The sequence below is a fragment of the Maylandia zebra genome, linkage group LG16, assembly GCF_041146795.1.
Source record: "Maylandia zebra isolate NMK-2024a linkage group LG16, Mzebra_GT3a, whole genome shotgun sequence".
NCBI lineage: Eukaryota > Metazoa > Chordata > Actinopteri > Cichliformes > Cichlidae > Maylandia > Maylandia zebra.
Genome location: NC_135182.1, coordinates 5,416,184 through 5,434,548, shown reverse-complemented (window position 1 = coordinate 5,434,548; position 18,365 = coordinate 5,416,184). Strand labels below are relative to the sequence as shown.

Genomic DNA, 18,365 nt, shown 5'->3' with positions numbered 1-18,365 from the left:
ACACTGGGAGTCGCAAATACTTTTTGACATCTAAAATGAAGATAACACTGTATATATTGTTTTTTTACCTTTATGCTTTGTGTGAACAACTAAGGTGTGTTGCTTATGAAATCCATGAAGTGCTACAGAGAAAAATACATTTTATTTATTTAATTAACACATTTTGAACTCTTAAAGAAATATAACAAAAGGAAAGACACCCAGCTGAACTAAAATGATCCATGTAGCAAACAAAAACTGTTGTGAGCCGCCACCCTTATATTGCCTTTGGGCTTTTGAAGCCTTGACCTGACTTTTAAAAAACAACTGGAAAAAAATACTATGCTGCTAAAAAATGAAAAATAGATATTTGCAAAATTCTGCAAGATTTGTATAAAAAATGAGCGTTTTGAAATAATAATGACAGGTTTTAGTTTTCTTCTCCTTAACTACATTTCACTTGCAAACCTTTAACTTTGCTTTTCTCTTATTTTCCTTCTGCAAGGTTTTTCGTGTCTTCTCCTTGCGGAGGTTTGTTTTCCCCACGCGCTCTGACAAAAATGATATGATTGGCTGAGAAGTATCACGTGGGATAACAATACACGTAATTGGCTTGCTTTTTCTGTGCACGTACATTGACTACCGTAAAGACAAAGGAAAAGGCTGTGCAGGTTAAAATGACCTTACCGTAAATACAGAAAGCCTAGGCCCTACAGTATGGCCAACACCTTATGTCCTAAACCCTTCGGTAATCCCAGAGCTCACCTGACGCATAATCTGAGATTCCTAAACAGTCAGTCAGTGACTCAACGAGCCAGAATATAATTTCCAGGCAGTCCCCGCCTTGTCAGGTACACCTCATGTCAGAAGCACACAGTACGAAGAACCTTCGAGCTGTTTTCAGTTCCTCACACTTACACCAGTAAAGTAATGCTTTAAATATAAACAGAAGAAAAATAATGTCAAAAAGGTTCAAACTGATGTCACCAGATAAGCATATTGAGATATTATCTGCATGAATTCTCTTCTAGGTTTCCAGCTACATATTTTGCCTGTTAAATACAAAAAAAGAACCCACGGTTCACGGTCACGTTTTCGGGAATGAGGAAGTCTTAAATTAGCGTTAATAATAAGAAACAAGATAGGAACGTCTTCTAAGAATCAAGTGGTGAGTGTCGCTTTATCTGTTCAGGATATAGCTGCAGGACACGAAAGGAACATGCGGTTTTTATAAGTTGCTGCTTCATTGATTGTGTCGGTAGGTTTGCAGTGAAAAGGAGACGGAGGGATGAAGCAGTTGGATTATCGAGGCAGCAACATGTGACAGCTTGCTCTGCTGTCCTGGGGGCTGGTCAGATGGCCAGTCTCCATTCTCAGTGGTACAGTATCCCTTCTTTGTCCCGTGTGTTGCTTTCAGTGACACACAACACAGGCAGGGGACAGACAGAGAGAATAAACACTTGAGCAAACGTGACAGGAAACAGTGGCAGCTTTATTAATGCATATAGGGTGATTTTATATAAGATCATAACTCTAATTCACCGAACGAGCTTAATGAAAGATCTCATTTTACGGAAGACATAGGAAGAAAGAGATCTAAAATAGGTTGTGATTGCTGTGAATGAATTTATGTGCTGTTCCTGTTGACTGGTAACCTTTGCAGGGCCTATCTTGCCTCATGAACGTTGGGATAACGGATCCAAAATAACACTGAAGAAATTGTAAGTGTAGTAGAAGAAAGAGAGTTCGGTATCACGATGTCCTCAAAGCAATGAGTCATCTGTCCTAATCTACCATTTTTATTCTGATGTAAACTGAGTCTAATCGACACAGTGTGTTCCCGTGTTTAGCACAGCTGTCAGACCACGTCCAGTTCATGCAAGCCTTGTATAACTGTTAGTTACCTCTTCCTGTCGTCCCTGCCAAGTGCACCGAGTTCGTCATCACTGGCACGTGGCCCTGATACTATTCAGACCCCCCCCCCACACACACACACACACACACACACGCGCTCGGCTACTGGCTGCCTGTAACCCACACGCACTCACAGCACCACCTGTCTTCCTGCTCCGGTGTGCTACAGTTTATGTGTGGAGTCAGTAGGGGTGAGCTATGAGAGCGGTGAGCGGCAACACGTGAGGTTCCTTCCGCTGGCCTTCACACATGCAGCAGGCTGTGTGTATGTGTGCGTTTGTGTTATTGGATGGCTTAACCACTTTTAGCCCAACTCCAATACAATAACTGGGGTTCAACAATGAATAGTTATTTACGTTATTATTTTTATAGAAGTATTGTGAGCCCCACCACACCACCACAGAGACACGCGTATTTACGCATACGTGCCTTCCACAAAAGGCGAGGACAAGGAAGAAAAATGACATTTCCTCATTCAGTTTTCAGCTGAACAACACCCTTGAATGATTTGTACAGCGACACAGAAATGGGAAGTCTGCACTAATGATGTTTTCATTTCCGTCTGTTTAGATGGAAAGGTGATTACAGGCACTGTAACAGCAACACTGTAGTTTCTGGCTTCAGTCTAGCAAACTGCACCTTACTCTAGCAGTAAGTATGCGGTGTTTTGTTGGTCCTTGAAATGAGCAGGGAAATACAGTACTTTAAAAAGCAATACATATCAAACTGAGGTTTTTTTTCTGAGTTATTGATATGATGAACAGTTCAGTACCAAAAACACTGTGATAGTTAGTGTCATGGGACCTTACGTTTCACCGCATGGCACTGTATAAACTCTACTAGTTTCCAGATTTGCTTTGCCTTGCACGCCTTTCATCACCTTGTTAACATAAATGAATTTAACATGTAATATAAAGATAGTAAAAACTTCTGTACTAATAAGTATTTACAGTATAATACATTAGTTTTTAATTCAAATACGTTTTATATTTGACATTATAATAAATTTAAAAGAGATATACTGTATAGAACATGAACTACCAGTAACTGATATGAATGCATTTCCTGATGAGTGCACTTAAGGAGGGCGTTACGTTGCACATGCAGATTTAGATGGATTTCTTTTCCTGTAAAGGGATTCAATTATGCTCTCTGAATGCAGCAAATTAGAGTTATTACAACATTAGATCATATATTTGGATTGGAAAAACTCATCTTAAAACCCTGCAAACAGGATAATACTCACCCATTAAAATATTTAAATCACACTTTCCCTGAACACACAAAAACAGCACAAGGTGACTGACACCATTTAGAAAGATGAGGAAAAATGGAATAAATTAGAAACAATTCAAATGTAAATCACTTTTGTGTGTTAACTGGGTATTATACATAATTACTGTCAGGTTTGAATCCAAACACAAGACTCAAAGCTGGCTGAAATAACCCAAACAAATCTTTATTAAGGCTTAATAATGCAGACAGAGAAACAAAGTCCAACATGCAATAGACAATAGAGAACTGGAAAAACATTGCCTGGTTTGATGAGTCTCGATTGCTATTACAGTGTTTGGATGGTAGGGTAGAAATCGGCTAATAGCGTGGGGGATGTTTCCTTTGCACACTTCACCCTCCTTGGTACAAACTGAGCATTGTTTAAATATCACAGCCCACATGAGTATTGTTGCTGACCATGTCCATCCATCTGTGACCACACTGGTCTCATCTCCTGATGATTGCTTCCAGCAAATTAACACACCAGCTCACAAAAAGCAAATCATCTCAAACTGGTTTCTTGATCATGACAGCGAGTTCACTGTCCTCAAATAGCCTCCACAGTCACCAGCTCGAATCCCCATCATGGGAAAATCACATCATGAATGTGCAGCCGACAAATATCCAGCTACTGTGTGACAGCATCATGTCAATATGGACCAAAATCTTCCATCACCAAGTAGTGCTGGGTGGGTAATGAGTGTATGTACAGGCATCGAGGCTAGTTGGAAACTGGGAATAGGAAGAAAATGAGACGTGGCTAAAAGTCATCAAGACAGTAACAGGGAAGGAAGCAGAACTTAAAGCAGCTTACAAAAGACAACTAACTGTCAAAGTAAAACAGGAAAAGTGAACCGACTAAATACAGAGACACATACGCTGGGGAAGCAGGAATAAACCAAAAACAACCAAACCATAATAATTATAATAAAACTTGCAAAAAAGCCCCAATATAAAAGCATTATAAGATCAATGAAACACAGACAAGACCCAAAATAAATCCATCCCTTAAAAAATAAGACTCAAACCTAAACGGAGCTCCAGATTTAGATGTATTAACTAAGGTTACAAACTCAAAAACACAGCTCATCCCAGGGATCATGACAACTACACTGTTGCCTGTAACGATGGCATACAACCAGAAGCTGTCTGTGTACATGTGTCTTTGAGTATGAAGCAGTGGAGCATATTTTACCACAAGATGGCAGTCTGACCTCTGAGGACGCCAGCTGATTCAGACGTAGGCAAAGTTTAGTCTTGTGCATGTTTGGCTGTTCTGATATTGTACATGTTTACAGAGAATGATAAAGACTTATTATTCCAATTGAAAGGTGATCAATAAGTAAATCTATTACCAAATAAAATATTGCAGGCTTTATCATTAACATCATTTGATCAGACTTGAAGTTTCCTACATTCAAAGAAGTCCAGGTTTCCCCTTATATTTTCTCAGACAGATGTATAGAAAGAACATTTTTTAAATATATATATTATCTCACTAATCAAAATCGTCTGAAACACAGTTTACTTACATTCATCAGTTTCCCTATTTCTATTTTTTCCCCACTTTTGTCACGAGTTATGGACATTTTAGCCCTTTTTCTTTGATTCCTGCATCATCCTACCACACCTTCTTTAAATATGATAGCTCTTTGAGACCTCTGATCTTGAATGTTACTGTAAAAAACAAAATTAATTGTTATTATTCTGAGGAAGAGACACATTCATGCACATCAGACAAATTGAGGGCCATTGTCCTTGTTATATATTATTCATGTTTCAACGTCTAGAAAGTATTTCCATTGAGCTTTCACGAACATGTTACTATTTCCATAAATGCATCTTGAGCATAAAAAATATCCCTCCAAAAATATTTCGTTGAGAGAAAGCCAGAGCCCCTGGAAATAGCAAACCCTGAAAGGAAATGAATACATTATGAAATTATTTCATTTTCTTTTGCAATTATAACATATTTATAATAAAAACCCGTTCACAAATAGCACAGGTTTTCTGTTATGCTAATTCTGACTCTGCTCATACAACAAAAAGAAAAAACTACTACTACTGATGTAATGAGTGTTTTTCTATGCTCCTACGATGAACTGTAATAGTGAGTAGTGGATACAGTCATTGAGTTGCCAATAAGCTCTCGCACCAATAAAAATACTCAAACTTTTATTGTGCCGTCTGTTATTGATCGACAGAAATTGCTCACAGTCGATTCTTACCAGACAACATGACTGATTCTGGGAAAGTGCTGTTCCTGATGAGGATGCTGTGAGTCACTGTGCTGTGACTGTGTGTACCAGCAGAACTCCGTCAGTAATGTAATGTCTGAAGCTCTCGGCTGTAACTGTCCTGGTTAAAAACAGCTAATACTTCACCGGATGATTGGGCATGATTAAAGGGAGATGCCTTTGAGGAGGTGACTTTGGCTTTCACATTAGTGAGAGCGGGATCTTGTTACTTCAGTGTTAGCAGCCTTGCACTGGCTCCCTGTGCATCACAGAATCCAATACAAAGAGGCACTGTTAGTATTTAAATCCTTAAATGGTCTTCCACCTTCATATGTGGTAGATAAGCTGTGTCCATGTACTCCTTTAAGACTGCTTGACTGCACAGTGTCATGTTTAAGCTTTAATGGATGAGATTTTTGGGCTTGTTTTTCTGGGATTTGTCCAGGGTCCACAGTTCCATGCTTACAACTTTATGGGAACATTTTGAGGAAGGCCTTTTTTGCTCCGGCATGACTGTGCTCCAGACACACTCCAAAATCTCGTAGAAAAACTGCCCAGAAGAGTGGAAGCTGTTATAGCTGCAATGGATTTAAATAACCCATTGCATCTATAATTGGGTTTAAATTATTGGGTTTAAAAAGATAGGCTTGACCTGGGTTAAAGAGAGAGTGTATCAATTATTAATCCAAAGCACACTACATCACATGGAAACTCAGTACACACAAAACAACAGACACCAAAAATGTGGAAATGAATCATAAAGCAATTATCTCCTATGTGCTTAGCTTTCCCCAAAATTTCCCTGCAGTCAGATTTTTAAGAGAAATTTTAATAAACCAGCCTTTTACAGTTCAGATAAGGCCTTAGTTTTTTTCAGGGAAGGGTGAGCCGCTAGTAGAGATTTGTCATCTTTGTTGGTGCATTGAACAGTTAGTAAGATTCAGCCTAGAGCCAGTCAAGAACTATTGTGTGAAAGGACCGTAGAGTTTTGAATCATGACAGTACAGGCTGGTGACACATCACAGCTAATGCCACTGCACTGTAGCCAATCAACTCTTCCTTTCTGAGCTCCCACTCTCCTTTCATTAATTTTTTAAAAAATTCTGCCAGAATGGTAACACGTCTGACTGTCATCAAAGTGAGTTTAACAGGCTATGTGGCACCTGGGCCACAGGATGTGGAAAAATCTGGAAAAGAAGGAAATGCATGCTGAAACACTGAAACTGGAATGCTTTAGGATTCTGAAAAAACAAAAACTATAAGAAAATTGAGCATATCACGATGCATGCTCAATCATCCAGGTAAGGAAATTCCAAAAAGTTTATTCTGTTCATCTGGATGTAGAGTTTTCAGTCAGAGAAACGTTTTGTCTCTCATTCAGGTGACTTCTTCGGTTCCAGCTGACTGCAGGTTTCTCCAACCTAATAAACAGTACATTCTCACAATGACTGAAACTAGCGCCACTGATGAAGAATGGGCTGTCAGGTCGGTTTCATTACAATTAATATGCACATTGATCAAAGACCAGCTGATCAGTTATCGTTGATAAATAGTCTTTGATCACATTATTACACAATTTCATGTACAGTATCCTTCTATTTCTATCAAACAGATGAGGATCAGTGTCACACAGAGTGAGGGAGCTTCCATTATCTTTTGAATTGTCCACCAGAGTATGTTTCAGCTTCTATAACAAAAGTGCTTTTTATTGAAGCTGTAAGTGTCACGGCGGGGTGCGCCGATGTGTGTGGAAACAGGACCCAAAAGCAGATGATGACGAGGAATTGTAATGATTAACAGAAAGGTGAACCTTTAATGCGATGACGGCAGGGAAATGAACCAAGAGACCAAAAACAAACAGGCAAAACACTAAGAAACAAAATACTAAATGGTACTGAGACCAAAACCTAAACTATGACTGTGGTGGAAAAATAATAAACAAAGACCATGACTAAGACTAATAATACATAACAGATGAAAACTAGAACCATGACTGAGGTGAGGTAAACAGGCTAAGACCATGACTAAAACTGTGACCCTGGTGAGATAAACAGACGAACCGACAATGGCATGAAGAAAACAAAAAGCTTAAATACAGACATGAGGTGATCAGGGGAAGTGGGGACACATGGGGGAACAGCTGACAGACATAAACCTAATGACAGGACCAGGAGAGAAAGCTAAATACAATGAACAAAGAACACATGACATTGTCAAAATAAAACAGGAAATACTAACAACTAAACATGACAACACAACAGACCCAACACGTGATGAATAAATACCAAACCCCAAAACATAGAAAACCCAGGAACAATAACCAATAACTGCCTAAACTAAAGGCAAAATAGGAAATAACAAACTAATAACATATCAAAATATACAAAGAAAACTCAGAGTGCTGGGTCGGAGACCCAGCCTGTGACAGTAAGCAAAGTGCTTCATCAGCTGGGCCAATATAGTGTTTATGTGCTAAACAAAGATCTGCTTATTGAAAGTACAAATCACACAGCAGGTTGAAGATTTGTGTGATCGCTAAGTCTGTCAAACTGAACTTCAGCCCCTAACCCCAAAATGGTTGCTGGGATATTACCCAAGCAGAATCAAGATGTTCACACACTTCTTCAATACAATCATCTGCAGAAGCTAGTCCATGACTGGCAGTGTGTTTGGGATCATTCCATACATCCGAATCGCCAAGTAACCTAACCCCACTAACAGCATGCCTTTGGACTGTGGGACGAAGCCAATCAGATGCTTTCAGCCCCCTACCCCAAAATGATTGCTGGGATGTTACATGGTGGTGTTGCATGGTGAATTATTTCCATCAATACCACTGACTGAAATGTAGCCTCAAACCATAACACAGCCTCCAACAATGACAATCTGAACAACATCATGACCCAGCCAACATGTATATATGGGCCCCACCTGGTTTTTGCTCGGGCTGGATGGGTACCATGTGGGCATGGGCTCAAACTGGGCTTTTTGTATGGGGCCTACTTGGGTTCTTCACATTAAACCCATATGGGCCATCCCAAGTGAGCACTTTTAGTAGGTCCTAGCTGGGTCAAACATGGGAAACACTTAACTTGGTCCAAAATGGGAAACACATGTAGGACCCACTTGGGTTTTCCACCTGGGATAGACATGGGCAAACACAGTCATTTAAGGATAGGCTGTTGTTGTGTGCCCCAGGTGGGGCAAAGTTAGGTAATCAATATATGTTTTAGTATCGATGACACAGGTGGGCCCCACCTGGTCAAACTAAATGGGTCGCACATGGGCAAATGCAAGTCAGACCCTGAAAACATGTCTATGTGGGCCCCAGGTGGGGCAAAGTGAGGTAATCAATATATTTTTTTAGCACTGATGACATAGGTGGGGCCCACCTGGTCAAACTATATGGGTCGCACATGGGCAAATGCAAGTCAGACCCTGAAACATGTCTATGTGGGCCCCAGGTGGGGCAAAGTTAGGTAATCAATATATTTTTTTAGTACTGATGACATAGGTGGGGCCCACCTGGTCAAACTATATGGGTCACACATGGGCAAATGCAAGTTAGACCCTGAAAACATGTCTATGTAGGCCCCATATGGGTTATGTTAAGTTAATATGGGCATATATTTTATGTGGGCTCAAGATTGTTTAGTATATATGGGACCCACTTGGGTTTCTCACATGAAAGCCATATGGGCAAAACCAAGTGGGAACATATAGTAGGTCCTGGCTGGGTCAAACATGGGAAACACTTCACTTGTTTCAAAATGGGAAACACACGTAGGACCCACTTGGGTTTTTCACCTGGGTTAGACATGGGCAAACACAGTCATTTAAAGAAAAGCGTTTGCTGTGTGCCCCAAGTAGGGCAAAGTTAGGTAATCAGTATATATTTTTTAGTACTGATGACACAGGTGGGGCCTACCTGGCCAAACTATATGGGTCACACATGGGCAAATGCAAGTCAGACCCTGAAAACATGTCTATGTGGGCCCCATATGGGTTATGTTAAGTTAATATGGGCATATATTTTATGTGGGCTCAAGATTGTTTAGTATATATGGGACCCACTTAGGTTTCTCACATTAAAGCCATATGGGCAAAACCGAGTGGAAACATATAGTAGGTCCTGGCTGGGTCAAACATGGGAAACACTTCACTTGTTTCAAAATGGGAAACACACGTAGGACCCACTTGGGTTTTTCACCTGGGTTAGACATGGGCAAACACAGTCATTTAAAGAAAAGCATTTGCTGTGTGCCCCAGGTGGGGCAAAGTGAGGTAATCGGTATATATTTTTTGGTACTGATGACATAGGTGGGGCCCACCTGGTCAAACTATATGTGTCACACATGGGCAAATGCAAGTCAGACCCTGAAAACATCTCTATGTGGGCCCCAAATGGGTTGTGTTAAATTAATATGGGCATATATTTTACATGGGCTCAAGATTGTTTAGTATATATGGGACCCACTTGCGTTTCTAACATCAAATCCATATGGGTGGGCATCCAATGTAGGTCCTAGTTGGGTTAGTGATGGTAAATGTGTACATTGGTTCAAAATGGTAGCACATGCTTATGTGAGGATTCTTCTTCTGTGAAGAGCCTGAGAAAGTGTTATTTGAATAAAGGAGGATTTATTCCAAACAAGCCCATCACAGATTGCGCACAACCCAGGGAGTTCTGAAAGTCAAATTGTAAAAATAATCTCAAAAGAAAGTATGAACATAACTCTCTTTTATAACCTGCAGACGGCACCCATGTGGTACCATTCTCTAAGAAATCACCCTAACTTTAACATATTTGGCACAACCTCAGTCTATCACTTTTGCTACCCTTACGTACAGTCAGATGTTCTTGACCCTTCATTTTTGACCCTCTCAGTATTTAGCCTTGGCTAGCAAATGTACTCAAAGTCCACATTGAGACCTCAAGATGTTATGTGTTATCAGACACTACAACCCAGCTGTCAAGTGAGACTATAGGAACTTTGGTGTTTTTGAACATTCAATGTTACTCAAAACACTCTGCACACTATTCCAAATAACTGGTTTGAAACTGGTTACTTTTTAATTTTAGATTTCATTTTATGTACTTAATGTGAACTCTGCATGGTAGGCTGCATGGTGAGGCTCAGATAAGATAAAATAAGGACTTCATGATTCTTCTTAGGTAAATTCACTTGTCACAGCAGCAATAATAAGTGATTAAAACGGACACAAGAGTAGAAAAAAAGAAAAGCAAAAAATACGAATAAAAAACCTAAGATAAAAGTGAATTACACAGACAAAATCCAGATTTGGCATTTGCAAATTAAGGATTACTGGTTGTTCAAACAATTAAGACTATTTACTTGAGCAAACATGCAGTTGAGGATTTTTAGTAGATCAGACACACTCTACTGTATTAGAGAAAAGACAGTTAGTTACATGGAAGATGGAAGTTTTGGTTAATCAGATCCAGTAAAGCTCCTGAAGTATATTACTGATCTGTTAAAATGTTACTCTTCAAACTTGTGCCCTCAAATTATATAACCAGAAATAATTTATATTTTCTTTGAACTAGTGGAAAGGAGAGGGAATGGGGTCTTTCAAGCAGTCACACTTCAACTGTGAAACTCCCTTGTCCTTATGGTGTATTGACACTATTGAAACTTTTCAAAACCAGTCTAATGTTAGAAGAGCTTTTAGGTAAACTGTTATTCTTCTTCTTATCATTATTATATTTTTATTAATTATATTTTTATTATGATGTTGATTTGGGTGACACTTTTTGATAAATATTATATATTACTTTTTAAAACATATTAACCATCCCTATGCTTAAAAAACTTTTAAAAATAAAATTGTTCTTTTAAACTTGTGCATTGTTTGACTTTTAAAATTTTTGTATCAGGTGTAAAACGACTTTTTAAATAAAGTTGTTTTTAATGTGAGCAGCTCCTATTGGCTCGTTTAAAAAGAGGGAGGAGCAGATTGCACCGCCTAGCATCTAGTCTTCGCGGTCTTTCGTCTGTTGCACCTTTTCTCTCCCTGGTGTTTAAGAACGTGGAGGACAAAAGGATACCAAAGAATCGAAAACTATGACAAAGGTAAATACTTAAAGTTTGATACGTTTTCATCAATGGTTATTTTAGTAACTTTCTATAGTCGTCCTAAAGGTATAAGGGGGAGAAGCATAACATCTTTAGCTAGCAGGTAGAACTGGGTTAATTTGCTGCATTGTCTTTGGCAAACATAATTTAAAGTTAATTAAAAAACTCTTACTGCCTATATTCTACTCAATAAAGTTCATCTTATCTTATTCTGTTTTCATTGCACCATTCTCTCTATACAGTTTTTGAATTTACACACTATAACGTACACGGCAGTTTTTTTCTGTGCTTCTGCAACTGTTTCTTGGGTTTTCCTATAAGGTTTTTGTAATTAATTTAAAAAATTTATATTATTTTTTTGGCTTTAGTGGATTCCTGCTCAGCTAACTCGGCCATTATGCACTACCCAGTAAACAAAATGGCTGAACAGTATCTTAAATGTCTGAACATGAGCTAGTCATACCATGTTACGTAATATTCATGTGCAGTGTAGCAAGGTGATTGTTTAAATTACAGGAGTAGATGCCTGCAGCTGAAACGGTTTTCTGATCTGAATACGGTAATGTTACCAGATATGCATTGTACTATGGGAAAACGGTGGTGGATCAGTGTGTAAAAAACCCCAAAAGAAACACACAGCGTCTTTAGCTCAAACACTGTCTGATCACTCTCTTAGATACTGTGCTGTTCCATCTAGTTATTGGTTACTGAGAAATGTTAGGTCATTAATTAATTAAGAGAGTGCAGCTGTTCAGATCAGATGGTGAAGTAGGAAAATGCAGAACATGTTATTATAGCTGAATGCTGTGTAAAATACTAGTAATAAATCTAACTCCCATTTATGGCTTTTACTACTGTGGGGCTAAATAAAAAATTACAGACATAATGAAATCTGCTACAATTACAAAGCTTAAGTTTAAAACAATTATTATATATTAAGCATTTTTTTTGCTCTTTTTTTTTTAAATTCTTTTTGCTAATAATGGACTCAATTTTATTATCAACTTCAAAGACCTATTAAACTTTTAAACCATTAAATCCAGGAAATTAGATGCCCGTAAATGTACGAGACCCTCTTTATGTCTAGTATCCCCAAATATTTAATAATCCTTTCTAAAAGTACACAAATTTTGTTCTTTTCAATTAAATATTGCATGTTCAATGTATTCTTGAGCAGGTAAAAATTCCACTAAATTAGTTTTTGCATATTTTTAAGTATAATCAAATTTTTATAGTTTGCGAGTACTTTTAATTTGGAGATTTTGCCACTTGATTTGAAGTTTGGATAGTGCTTTATAGTAATTTGTAAATGTTTTGAACTCATCTGGCTTCTTAATAATTTAATAAAAAATTAACAAGCCATGTAATAATTTGAAAACCACTAGGGACCACTTATAAAAAAGTAATTCCTTTTTTACTTAAAGGAATTTAGGATTTATGTCTGTCAAGTCATTTGTTCTGGCATAAGTCACCATTTTGATATATCTTCCTGTGACTTTAAAGTCTGTCAGCTAGTTAGATACATTTTTGCACTGCTAGTGTTTGCTGCTTGAATTAGTCAGTTTATCATATAAACACATGCAGTGCCTTTCAAACTTTTAATTACACTGTTCATTTTGTGCATTAGTAAGAGAATCTTTTATATTGAATTATCCTGGGAAAAAACAAAAATGTTTGTATTTTCTCATGCACTTTCTTTCATTTCCTTATCACGTTTAGATTCTTCAAGATCACAAGCACCATCTTTGACATGTAAGTAACTTTCATATTATTTGTATTACTTATTATTATTATTATTATTATTTTTGAAAAGTGATGGTCTTTGGGGCATCCTTTTTTTTTATTGGTATTAAGTATATATATTTATTTAGGCACAGGAGGCAATGATCTATTTTAAAATTTAACATTTATTTAATTTTCATCTTTTATGCTAACAATAATGCCAACAGTGTTCTCTTCACTTGACCCACAACTCTGACAGTTTTGGTCCTCTGCTCTCCTCACAATTGGCTGATTTCCATCTGAGCTGCTACTGTCAACTGCATTAAACTGATTTTACATTGCCTTGTTATTCTAATCTTTATCTGCGTTTTGGACTCCAAACATTCACACCTGCTGTTAGTAACCAGAGCTCACAAGAGTGTAAGGCGTGTAGTTCAATAAAGTGATCGATGTGTTCACTAGCTGATTTCAATAAACCGGTAACTTATCAAATCCATATTTTATAGGAAGTACATTACTGATAAAAGTGGTAATAAACACGGTAACCAATAAAAATTAAAATTTCCTGTTATAAAAAAAAATACTGCTGTGAGCTCGGTTTTCTAACACCAGGTGTGAACATCTACAGTCTTTAAGCGCTGGTAAAGATTGAAAAATAAAACCATTCAATAACATAACATTAAACACTAAATTAGTTTGATGGTGTTGACTGCAGCAGCTCAATGTTAATCAGCTGATGGTGATGGAAGCAGATGAGCGTTTTTCATCATGGTTGTTAGTGATGTGTTGGTCAAAACGAAACGGCTCTTTGAAGTGAACGACACAAGCGTGTTTTTTCTCTCTCTCTCACCCTCTCTCTCTCGCACTTTTTTTCCGCTTCACTCTGCACGCGAGCCTTGTGCTTTGCGCTGGGAAGAGGGGGGAGGGGCGGTTGTTACACACGCAGTAGCACAGTAACAGAGCAGGAGGGAGAGAGAGAGCAAGAGAGCCAGGGACAACAACGTCACATTAGAAAGGTATAGTAATCATCCACAACTATTTTCAATTGCGGATGATAAAGGATTCAGAAAGTTTATTCATGCAGGCCCATATGACAGAGAATGTGCATCTTCTGTTTGTTTTCATATTATAATTTATATTTAATTGTGTTGTGGTTTGCAGTGTTTTGTGTTGTTTCACTTTAAATTTGTTTAAAAGGAAAAAGCTGAAAATTTAAATAGTTAAAAGTTGAAATGTAAATAGTTGTTTTTTTTGTATTATATGATTTATTTATTACATTTTATGTGGAGAGAATAAATAAAAGTATATTTACGGTGGCTGCTAGAGACAAAGCACGTACAAACCCCAAAACACGTAAAAACTCCATAGCACGTACAAACTCCAAAGCACGTACAAAACAGAACAGAAGTGCTCCAGGATGCTAGGCACAGTGTTGAGATTTTGTTACCTAGTGGCTACACAAGCCAGGAAGTACCAACGACCGGATTTGGTGTGTGGTAGTAACAGGTAAATGAACAGCTTTTGGAATTTTTTATGAATATATATGAGTGCTTGTGTATAAATACACAAAAAATACACATATGATTTCAATTGTGTAAATTAAGTGATCTAGATAGCTCTGTTTTGGAAGTTCAGTTGACGCTAGAAATGGGTTTTGGAGTTTGTACATGCTTTGTCTCTAGGGGCCACCATATATATTTATATATAAACATATATAAATAAAACCACGTTTCTTTTTTTACATTAGTAATTCCTTTTGTTCATAATTTTATATTGTTGTTAATAATAAATTAATTAAAGCAACAAAACAACCTGAAGAGCCGGTTGGGAGCCGAAAGAGCCGGCTTTCTAAAAAGAGACGAAAATCCCATCACTAGTTGTGTAATATGCTGGTATTGATATGATCAAAAATGAACTGAGTTGTTTCGTATTCTATAGAAATTGTACATCTAATTAATAACAAGGCTTTCTGCTGATGTTATTAATTAAAAATTTATTGTTTTATTTTTAAGCAACAACTTTTTAGCATGCAATCAGTCCATGCTGTACAGGACAGATTTGTAAACTGTGCATACAAAAATAGACTATTTTACAAAATTGCTCTTTCAACAAATGTAAATCACAGCAGATTTTTTTTGTTGTAGGTGCACTGTCACAACTAGAAATGTGGGGGGAAGTCCTCAAAGTTGAAGGCAGAACAGGAAAATACATGGAAATAACAATTTTCCTTTAAATGGTAAATGGCCTGCATTTTTATAGCGCTTTTCTAGTCCCTAAGGACCCCAAAGCGCTTCACACTACATTCAGTCATTCACCCATTCACACACACAATCACACACTGGCGATGGCAAGCTACATTGTAGCCACAGCTGCCCTGGGGCGCACTGACAGAGCACATCAGTAAAGGTCGATCTGGATACTTGATAACTGTTGGTATAGGTATGACATGAATTTGAATCTCCATTATCACAGGTTTTAATTGGGAGGGAACATGCAGATATACAGGAGGACTATAAACAGCAATTCCTATTGCATACAACTGTTTTAGAAAATACCAACAACACTGTTAATTTATCACTTGCTGGTCTATAGACTTTACAGTGTGGATGGATGGAAAATCCATCTGGCTCCACTCTGGCTGAATTGGTGCTACAAACAACTCTGCGCTCGGCTTTCCTGGCTGTGTGTGGATTTATACTTACACATCCAAATTTTGACCCTATTTTTCTTCCTTTCAGCTGATTGGTCAATTTCATGTCAATCACCAATTAAACAATCCAATCAGAGAACATCTCCAGAAGTTGATTCTGTTCATCTGGACGTAGCATTTTCAGTGGGAGAAAATGCTGCAAGCGCTACGTCCAGATGAACAGAATCAACTTTTGGAGATTTACTTACCTGGATGATTGAGCATGCATCAAGACAATCAGAGAACAGATAGGTTTGGCTGTTGGAGGGCTGCATTACGGAGCTTCAGGTCCTGGAAGAATAAATTCCCTTTTACATACCAGACCAGCATTTTTCTTCATTAGCACGAAGGAAAACAGTCTGTGCGTGTCAGAGTTCTGTGGTTTTTGTGTCACAGGGCTTATAATATGTGTAAAAATCTGGCCAGGGACCATCACATCACACTGCTATCATATTTTTCTGTTGCTATCATGTTTCTTTTCTGAGATGTTGTTACTTTTATGACAGATGTAACGAGAAATCTTCCAGAAAGTTAAATTTTTTATTCTAATCAAATATTTGATTCTGATAACAGATAAAGATTTTTTTTTTTACTTTTGTTCTGCTATTTCATAGTTTATACAAATTTTGGCCAATTCCTATTTATTTTAACCCTTTAGCCCCCAAAAAGTCGCCAGCGACAGGTTTTTCCAAACCTGTCTCGTCAAACCTGAGCTCTGCCAGGGGCCCAACACGCCTGGACTTTTAGAAGAAAAGAGATGTCCGAAAATAAACCACAGGGTCAAATACTTAATTTTGTTCAGTGTTTTAGAGTTATTAATTTGAATTGACTAATTTAAATATTTTATTCATGTACATTTTGATTGCCTTTAGTAAAAATGGCAAAATTTCAATTTCTTTTTTCTTTCTGTTATTAATCCTTGATTACATTCATATAGTATACAGTAGAGGAAAAAACCTACCAGACCTACCAGTTATCCTGCGTAACATTATTGGGGATAAAGGGTTAAGGAAGCGCAATTAATTTTTTTAGTTTAGCTTGTGTTTACTACCATTTTTTTTTTATCACCACACAGTAAACATTAAGTAATATGTAAAGTGTCCATTTATCCTCCATTCCGGTCCATTATCTTAAGCTTAGGCTGCTGCCCCTCGACCCAGTCCGGTACTAAGTAGAGAGGCCCAGACTTCGCTCTCTCCAGGCACTTGGCCCAGCTCTTCCGGGGGAATCCCAAGGCATTCCCAGGCCAGCCGAAAAACATAGTCCCTCCAGCATGTCCTGGGTGTTCTGGGTCTCTTCCTGGTGGGACGTGCCCAAAACACCTCACCAGGGAGGCATCCTAACCAGATGCCAGTATCTAATCTGTCCTTTTTGTATGTTCCCCTCAGGTTGCCATGGTAGCAGATACAGGGGAAACAAGTGTAGACGATGCCACAAGAAGGATGATGAAATTCCTCATATCACCTGAGCTGGCTGTGGAGTACAACATGCTTGGCCGACATGGGGGAAAAAAAGTTCAGAGATTTGCGTCTTTTTAATGTTGTGTATGGTAAGTTAGTTTCACTTGAGACATTTGAACTTTAGAAAACTAAACTTTTTTAATAAAGTGTTTGAAAGTGTAACTGAGATTGGTTATCATGCAATTTGTATATATTTTTTGAGGCAATAAAGTGAAATAAACATTGTTCTTTGAAAATCATCACCAAATGAAGTAAGCTAAGATTAACTTTACTTTGGCTTGCCCGTTTTTCTTCTTCTTCATTTGCAGAGGCACTGAAGAATTATTTAACATCAAAAGTCAACTTGCAAGAAGCAGAGAAGGCTCTGTCCAAGTGGTTCAGTGGAGCTAAAGACAGAGGAGGACCGAGGGCTGCAAGGGTACAAAATAGACTTACGGCTCTGTAAAAAAACAAACCCTGCTGATTCAAGATAAGCTTTTGAGTTTTCCATCTGACTTTTTCCCCATGTTGCTACAGTTCCAAATATCTAAGGAATTTTGCTGTAGTTTGACATTTCTAGTTTTTAAACGTTTACGCACTTTGGAATACAGTTACGTAAAATCACAGTTGTTGGACAAAATAAATGTGAAAAATGTTGTTTTGTGTACCCTCGTGATTTTTGAAATGTTTTATTTACAAACTAGATTTTGTTTGCGGTCAGCTTTAATATATTTGGTGTCTTTGTGTCACAGAACCCGTATTAGCCGTCTGAAAAATTGATTTTGTGACTGTTTTACTACATGGGGCCCACTCAGTGCCAGAACTTAGTCAATTCAAACTAGAAATAAGATGCAAATACAGAACCCACTGCTAATGCCATTCCAACTTTTTAGCTCATGTTTTCCTCATGTTGTACCCACTAAGAACTTGAAAAATGGGGCCTAGGTGGGTTTCAGTGTACTTTGCCCAGTTGGGGTCCATTTAGTTCCCAGATTTTACCTATATAACACCG

General features: G+C 37.9%; 1 long non-coding RNA gene across 1 annotated transcript; it reads left to right on the top strand.

The window, feature by feature from the left end:
• The first annotated feature begins 11,402 nt into the window (after window positions 1–11,402).
• LOC112431027 (uncharacterized) lies at window positions 11,403–18,010 on the top strand. The gene is made up of 4 exons (XR_003022964.2): window positions 11,403–11,500; window positions 13,223–13,255; window positions 17,303–17,463; window positions 17,683–18,010. It is a non-coding gene; the product is annotated as an uncharacterized LOC112431027 (long non-coding RNA).
• Window positions 18,011–18,365: the final 355 nt, after the last annotated feature.